The 6312-nt window shown below is 40.7% G+C and overlaps 1 long non-coding RNA gene across 1 annotated transcript in view; it reads right to left on the bottom strand.

Moving 5' to 3' along the window:
- Positions 1-529: 529 nt before the first annotated feature.
- The window catches only part of LOC142107219 (uncharacterized), a 339875-nt gene continuing 334092 nt past the window's right edge, over positions 530-6312 (bottom strand). The window contains exon 8 of the long non-coding RNA XR_012679905.1: positions 530-687. This is a non-coding gene — a long non-coding RNA (uncharacterized LOC142107219). The remainder of the gene's footprint in view (positions 688-6312) is intronic.

The raw sequence follows: 6312 nt of genomic DNA, 5'->3' as shown, positions 1-6312 counted from the left end.
ATGTGCTGGTCATCATGCCCCCATTCTGCCAGCTGAGACAAGAGGTTAATTGCATATCTTCTCCTCTATAGAGGCAACCCCCCAAATACCAGAACCTAAAATACAGTTAGTGCATATACAGTAATATACCAGGCACACTGTGCCAATAACCAGGATACAATTATATCAGTGGAACCCACTTGGTAACATTTAAGAACAGTGTAATTGTAACATAAGTACACATATGGCATTGCAGGCATAAGCTATCTAGCAGTGGCTAGAGAGAGGGGATGCTGAGTGGGCTTATCCTGCTCTCGTCTGACACTGTGCTGAGGACAATAGCCAATACCTACTGCCAGGCACAGTGGAAATAAGGGAACATCTGACAAACATGCTGCAACCCATATATCTTACATTTTATAGACTAGGAAAATAAAATCAATCATACTTTTTGGGTAAAGCAGGTTTATGTTTTATTTCTTAGCATACCAAACAGCTATTTTATTTTTTTGAAATGGGGAATAGATGTGAGGAATATACTTACCTTGATACTTTGAACACTCGAGCACTATTCTGAAGACACAACTGTAAGTAACATATGTTTCTGTCTGATGTTGCCTTGTTTGTCGGACAGATTTCAGGGTTACTCAGTCTTTTATATGGACATTTACAAGCACACTCCAGCACAATTCATACCACTTTAGAAGACTGAGGAAGCAAACAAACAAAAGACTTCACTGTTATTCATTGACATTACTATATATGTAAAAACAATCTCAACATCTTGGTAAAATGAGGACTCAACGGCAAACAAAAAACTAATGCAAAAGTAGATGAGTAATAAATTAAACACTTGAAAGTTTCTTTGTGACCAAGAATAATGCAAACTACAATTTCAAAAATGTATTATCAAATACTTGTTTTACAGACGACAGACATGGACTAAGTCTATCTGAAACTCTCTCTTATTAGCCTATATATGGAAGTATTATCATTACTGACCTTTATTTATAAAACACTGACATAAAATAGTACTGTACATGGAGGAGACTATAATACAACTGATACATAAATGTAGCTGGTGGTGAGGACAGTGTGTGTGGCTGCTGTAAGGCAGAAACCTGACCAACCACTAATATTAAAGCAGACGATCAATTACTCCATTCAAGTGAACGTGAAGCTGTTTTAGGAGCATCTTTCAAATAAACTATAAAAATCCTCTCTCAGGGGCGCACGCAGGGGGGGGGGTTTCTGGTTCTCCAGAAACCCCCCCCCCCCTCCGCGAAGAACAGTGTCCCTACATAGCGACACTGTACTATACAGCAGCCGCGGCGCTGTCAAAGAAGTGTCCGCGGCGGTGCTGTATATAGCAGCTCTCTCTATATGTTTTTTTGGGGTGGGAAACCCTCCAACATAACAGTTTATGGGGAGTGCTCATTACCGCTATGTATTAAAGACTCCCTAGTGAAATTGTTCTCTTTTTCTACATGTTAATGTACGCCATCTGAAGCTGGCGCCATCTGAAGCTGGCGTACATTAACATAAATTAAGTCTTTTGCAGCTGTCAGCTCTGCTCCGAAGAGCAGAGCTGGACAGCGCATGTGTGGAGGGATCATGTGATCCCTCCCTGTCACATGACTCACCTTCTTGCCGTCCAGGATGTTAGTGCGCGTGCCCGAGGTTTTCCGTCGGCGCATGCGCACTATCAAAAAAAAAAAAAAAAAAGAAGTTCAACACACCTTTCTTCGGAGGAGAAGAGGATGAGAAGAGACTGCGATGAACAGGTGAGCTACTTCCCAGGGACAGCAGGTTATCGGCACTGTTGTCCCTGAGAAATTTCTTGATACATTGTCGGAAACTTTCAATCCTTATCAAGGAGATAAGGATTGAAAAGTTTCAAGTCAAAGAAATGATGCATGATAAACAGGCCCCAAGGTGAGAATTATGGGCCCAGATACTTTGTTACATTGTATATTTTCTGTACACTGCATCAGTCACAGTACTTCAAGGTCAGATTTCTACACACAGGGAACATCTCATTCTGATCTTATCTTCAAGAAGGAACTATGAATTTTACACTAAAGCTGGGAATACACTACAAAAAATGACTTAAGATGTGATTTCTATAACCAATGACTCAATGTCCGGAGGAGCATACAGAGTCATGTGTACACACCTCCACGATTCACCGTCAGATCTGTGCTCTTCATCTCATAACCATCTGCTGAAACCATCGTGACTCTGTAAACTATGTGGAGATCTGCCTGCACTGCGGGTTTTGAGTGCGTATACACTAAAACATTTGTCCAACATCGTTCCATCAATGATCGGGACGATTTTAGGACGTTTTTAAAACCAAATCAAAAGATGCAATATGATTTGGTACAATAAACATGATAGTGGGAGCGTACACACTAATATTTGACCAAACGGTTGTTTATCGTGTGATCTGCAGGTATTTTCTGTAGTGTGTACCCAGCCTGTGGCCTCAAACACACATGACAAGATTATTATTATTATTATTATTAATAAATCATTATTTAAAAGGCGCCACAAGGTTTCCGCAGCACCATATAGAATACAGACAGTGGACCATATAGAATCACCACACCCATAACCAATCTTATATACCCCCCACCAAACAGCAGCCCTGGTGCAATTCAAACAGAAATCTTCCCTTCAAAACTGTTACAATATTATTCTACTGTTACAAGCTGGAACAAACTAAGAAGAGAATATACCAGTCTGGACACTTGCACCTTACTTCTAGTTTTCCCTAATTTTAAACACTAAGGGCCTGATTCATTAAGGATCTTAACTTAAGAAACTTCTTATTTCATCTCCTGGACAAAACCATGTTACAATGCAAGGGGTGAAAATTAGTTTTCTGTTTTGCACATAAGTTAAATACTGACTGTTTTTTCATGTAGCACACACATATCAACTTTAAATTTCAGTGTACAAATAAGCTATCAAGTATTTCTGTGCTGCATGAAAAAACAGTCAGTATTTAACTTATGTGCAAAACAGAATACTAAGTTGCACCCCTTGCATTGTAACATGGTTTTGTCCTGGAGACTTAAATAAGAAGTTTCTTAAGTTAAGATCCTTAATGAATCAGGCCCTAACTTCTTTACTTTTAAAAAAGATATAACTTAGTTCACACTTTCCAGTTACACTTGCCTACGCTTGAGAAGCATTCTAAACTTTCCTACATAGCTGCTTGAAGTTCCACACATTTTCATTTTACTCAGAATTACATATGTGGTAAACAATATAAGAAGACACTTCCCTTGGTGACATACCATCAGTACAGGTATTTACAAATTCTAAAGGTAAAACTGTTTGAGGTTCCATGAATTTTCTTATCGATGTGAATTTTAACACGTATAATCATCAGACCTTCGTCTTTAAAGCTAAACATATATATCAAATGAGTCATTTTCCTCTGCAGAGTAATCAGTTACCTGTGTGGAAAGCCACCACAATGCATTATTAATACAGACATCTCACAGTGAGGGAGTCCCCCATGTTTACATCTAGAACTAGACACATAAAAAATAAGCCACTTCTACATATATTATACATCAAGTTTTTCAATCATTTTAGCTAGAGAAAAACTGCACTAATAACAATTATGTTTTGCCTTAAATTGTAGAACATGGCAACTCTCCCACTGTGCTTTCTAAATACACACTCATTTTATCAGCAACATTTCTCTGTCTAGAAACACATGAATGACTTGACTTGAAAATGCAGCTCCCTGCGGCTCATGTTGCTAATTTTAATAAAAGGTGGTGATTCCCTCTCCTAATAATGGCAACATAAGAACTGGTATTTGGCATTGTATGATAAGTCTCCAGTGTTCCATTATTGACCACACTGACATATTATTTAGGTTTGCAGTGAGGATTTCCTGGTCTGTCTTAGGCTCAGTTTGAAAGATGACTTTGTGAAGACACCACAATAAAGTGAACAGCCATGTAAGCTTGTGTACCTAGGATGGAGGCATCAAGCTCTCTATTCACTCTAGGAATAAAGATAATAATCAGACATGACATGGAGAAGAGTGTCGCTGACACTTGTGCTGCCAGGAGAACATTGTGGTTTCCGTGGTCAGCCTAATTAGTTAATTGACTAGTAAAATTTTACCTGCCATGAAGTTTTGAAAAATGTTCTATTAATAGGATATTGTAATAGCCTAAATGTTATGTACTGTAACCCTACTTCTGTGTCTTTAATTTTCTACTATATTGCCTTAGACATACTCCACAATAGCTTTCTGTGGGCCTATCTGATGGGTTCCAATAAACCTGTGTGACTCTTCAGACCTTCAGAAGATTTGAATCTTGTGTAAACTGGGAGTTTATGTTCTATCATATTCTACAGTCTAATAACATCATGGGATGTTTATCAGAAGCACATCAAGCATACCCCTTCCCCAACATGGGATGATTCTCAGGAGTACAGTGAGTGCACCCCTCCCCCAACATGGGGTGTTTCTCAGGAGAACAGTGAGCGTACCCCTCCCGAAACATGGGGTGTTTCTCAGGAGAACAGTGAGCATACCCCTCCTGAAACATGGGGTGTTTCTCAGGAGAACAGTGAGCATACCCCTCCCGAAACATGGGGTGTTTCTCAGGAGAACAGTGAGCATACCCCTCCCGAAACATGGGGTGTTTCTCAGGATAACAGTGAGCATACCCCTGCCTCTACATGGGGTGTTTCTCAGGAGAACAGTGAGCATACCCCTGTCCCTACATGGGGTGTTCTCAGGAGTACTATGAGCATACCCCTGCCTCTACATGGGGTGTTTTTCAGGATAACAGTGAGCATACCCCTGCCTCTACATGGGGTGTTTCTCAGGAGTACTATGAGCATACCCCTGCCCCTACATGGTGTGTTTCTCAGGAGTACTATGAGCATACCCCTGCCCCTACATGGGGTGTTTCTCAGGAGAACAGTGAGCATACCCCTGCCTCTACATGGGGTGTTTCTCAGGATAACAGTGAGCATATCCCTGCCTCTACATGGGGTGTTTCTCAGGAGTACTATGAGCATACCCCTGCCTCTACATGGAGTGTTTTTCAGGATAACAGTGAGCATACCCCTGCCTCTACATGGGGTGTTTTTCAGGATAACAGTGAGCATACCCCTGTCTCTACATGGGGTGTTTTTCAGGATAACAGTGAGCATACCCCTGTCTCTACATGGGGTGTTTTTCCGGATAACAGTGAGCATACCCCTGCCCCTACATGGGGTGTTTTTCAGGATAACAGTGAGCATACCCCTGCCTCTACATGGGGTGTTTTTCAGGATAACAGTGAGCATACCCCTGTCTCTACATGGGGTGTTTTTCAGGATAACAATGAGCATACCCCTGCCTCTACATGGTGTGTTTCTCAGGAGTACTATGAGCATACCCCTGCCCCTACATGGGGTGTTTTTCAGGATAACAGTGAGCATACCCCTGCCCCTAAATGGGGTGTTTCTCAGGAGTACTATGAGCATACCCCTGCCCCTACATGGGGTGTTTCTCAGGAGTACTATGAGCATACCCCTGCCCCTACATGGGGTGTTTCTCAGGATAACAGTGAGCATACCCCTGTCTCTACATGGGGTGTTTCTCTGGATAACAGTGAGCATACCCCTGCCTCTACATGGGGTGTTTCTCAGGATAACAGTGAGCATACCCCTGCCTCTACATGCGGTGCTCAATGTCAGATCCTTTTAAGAAAAGCAGGAACATTGCTTGTAATCTACAATGTAACCAGAAAGTGAATAAACTTGTTTTGCCTTTTGGTTCTACAGTTCAAATGTACAGTTTAGCCCTAAAATAATATTCTATTAACCACAGAACAATGTAGTTTTTTTAAAGAGTTTGTCTTTGAACTAAAGCTTTGAGAAATGTGTCCTTATAGTCTGAATCCTTGAACACACAAGAGGTAGTGTACTTGACTACTTGTAAGTGCTGTTTTTCAGTACACTGTGTTTTAGCTATTGCAGTTTCAAATATAAAGAAATATGAGATCAATGACTTATATTAACCCGGTACCCTGGATAACTGAAATTAAAAGTAAAAGTAAAATAAACAACTTAATTTATGAATCAACTTAACACATGTATTATTTGCTGTGGGCAAAGACATGAAGATGGACAGTGGACTAACACTACCAGCGAAGTGTGACTGGGCATCTCCTAACACATGGGAGTACAATAAAAAGAAACATTATTTACATCTAATACCCAACAGACACATCTTCATGCCATATGAGATGCTGTACTGAGCTTCAGGTTCTCCCAAAAATGCCTATACCAGCAATAGGCTATGCC

Source organism: Mixophyes fleayi, chromosome 11 (genome assembly GCF_038048845.1).
Source record: "Mixophyes fleayi isolate aMixFle1 chromosome 11, aMixFle1.hap1, whole genome shotgun sequence".
Classification (NCBI taxonomy): Eukaryota; Metazoa; Chordata; class Amphibia; order Anura; family Limnodynastidae; genus Mixophyes; species Mixophyes fleayi.
The sequence above is the reverse complement of the archived record's forward strand: the minus strand, read 5'-3'. Positions and strand labels throughout refer to the sequence as shown.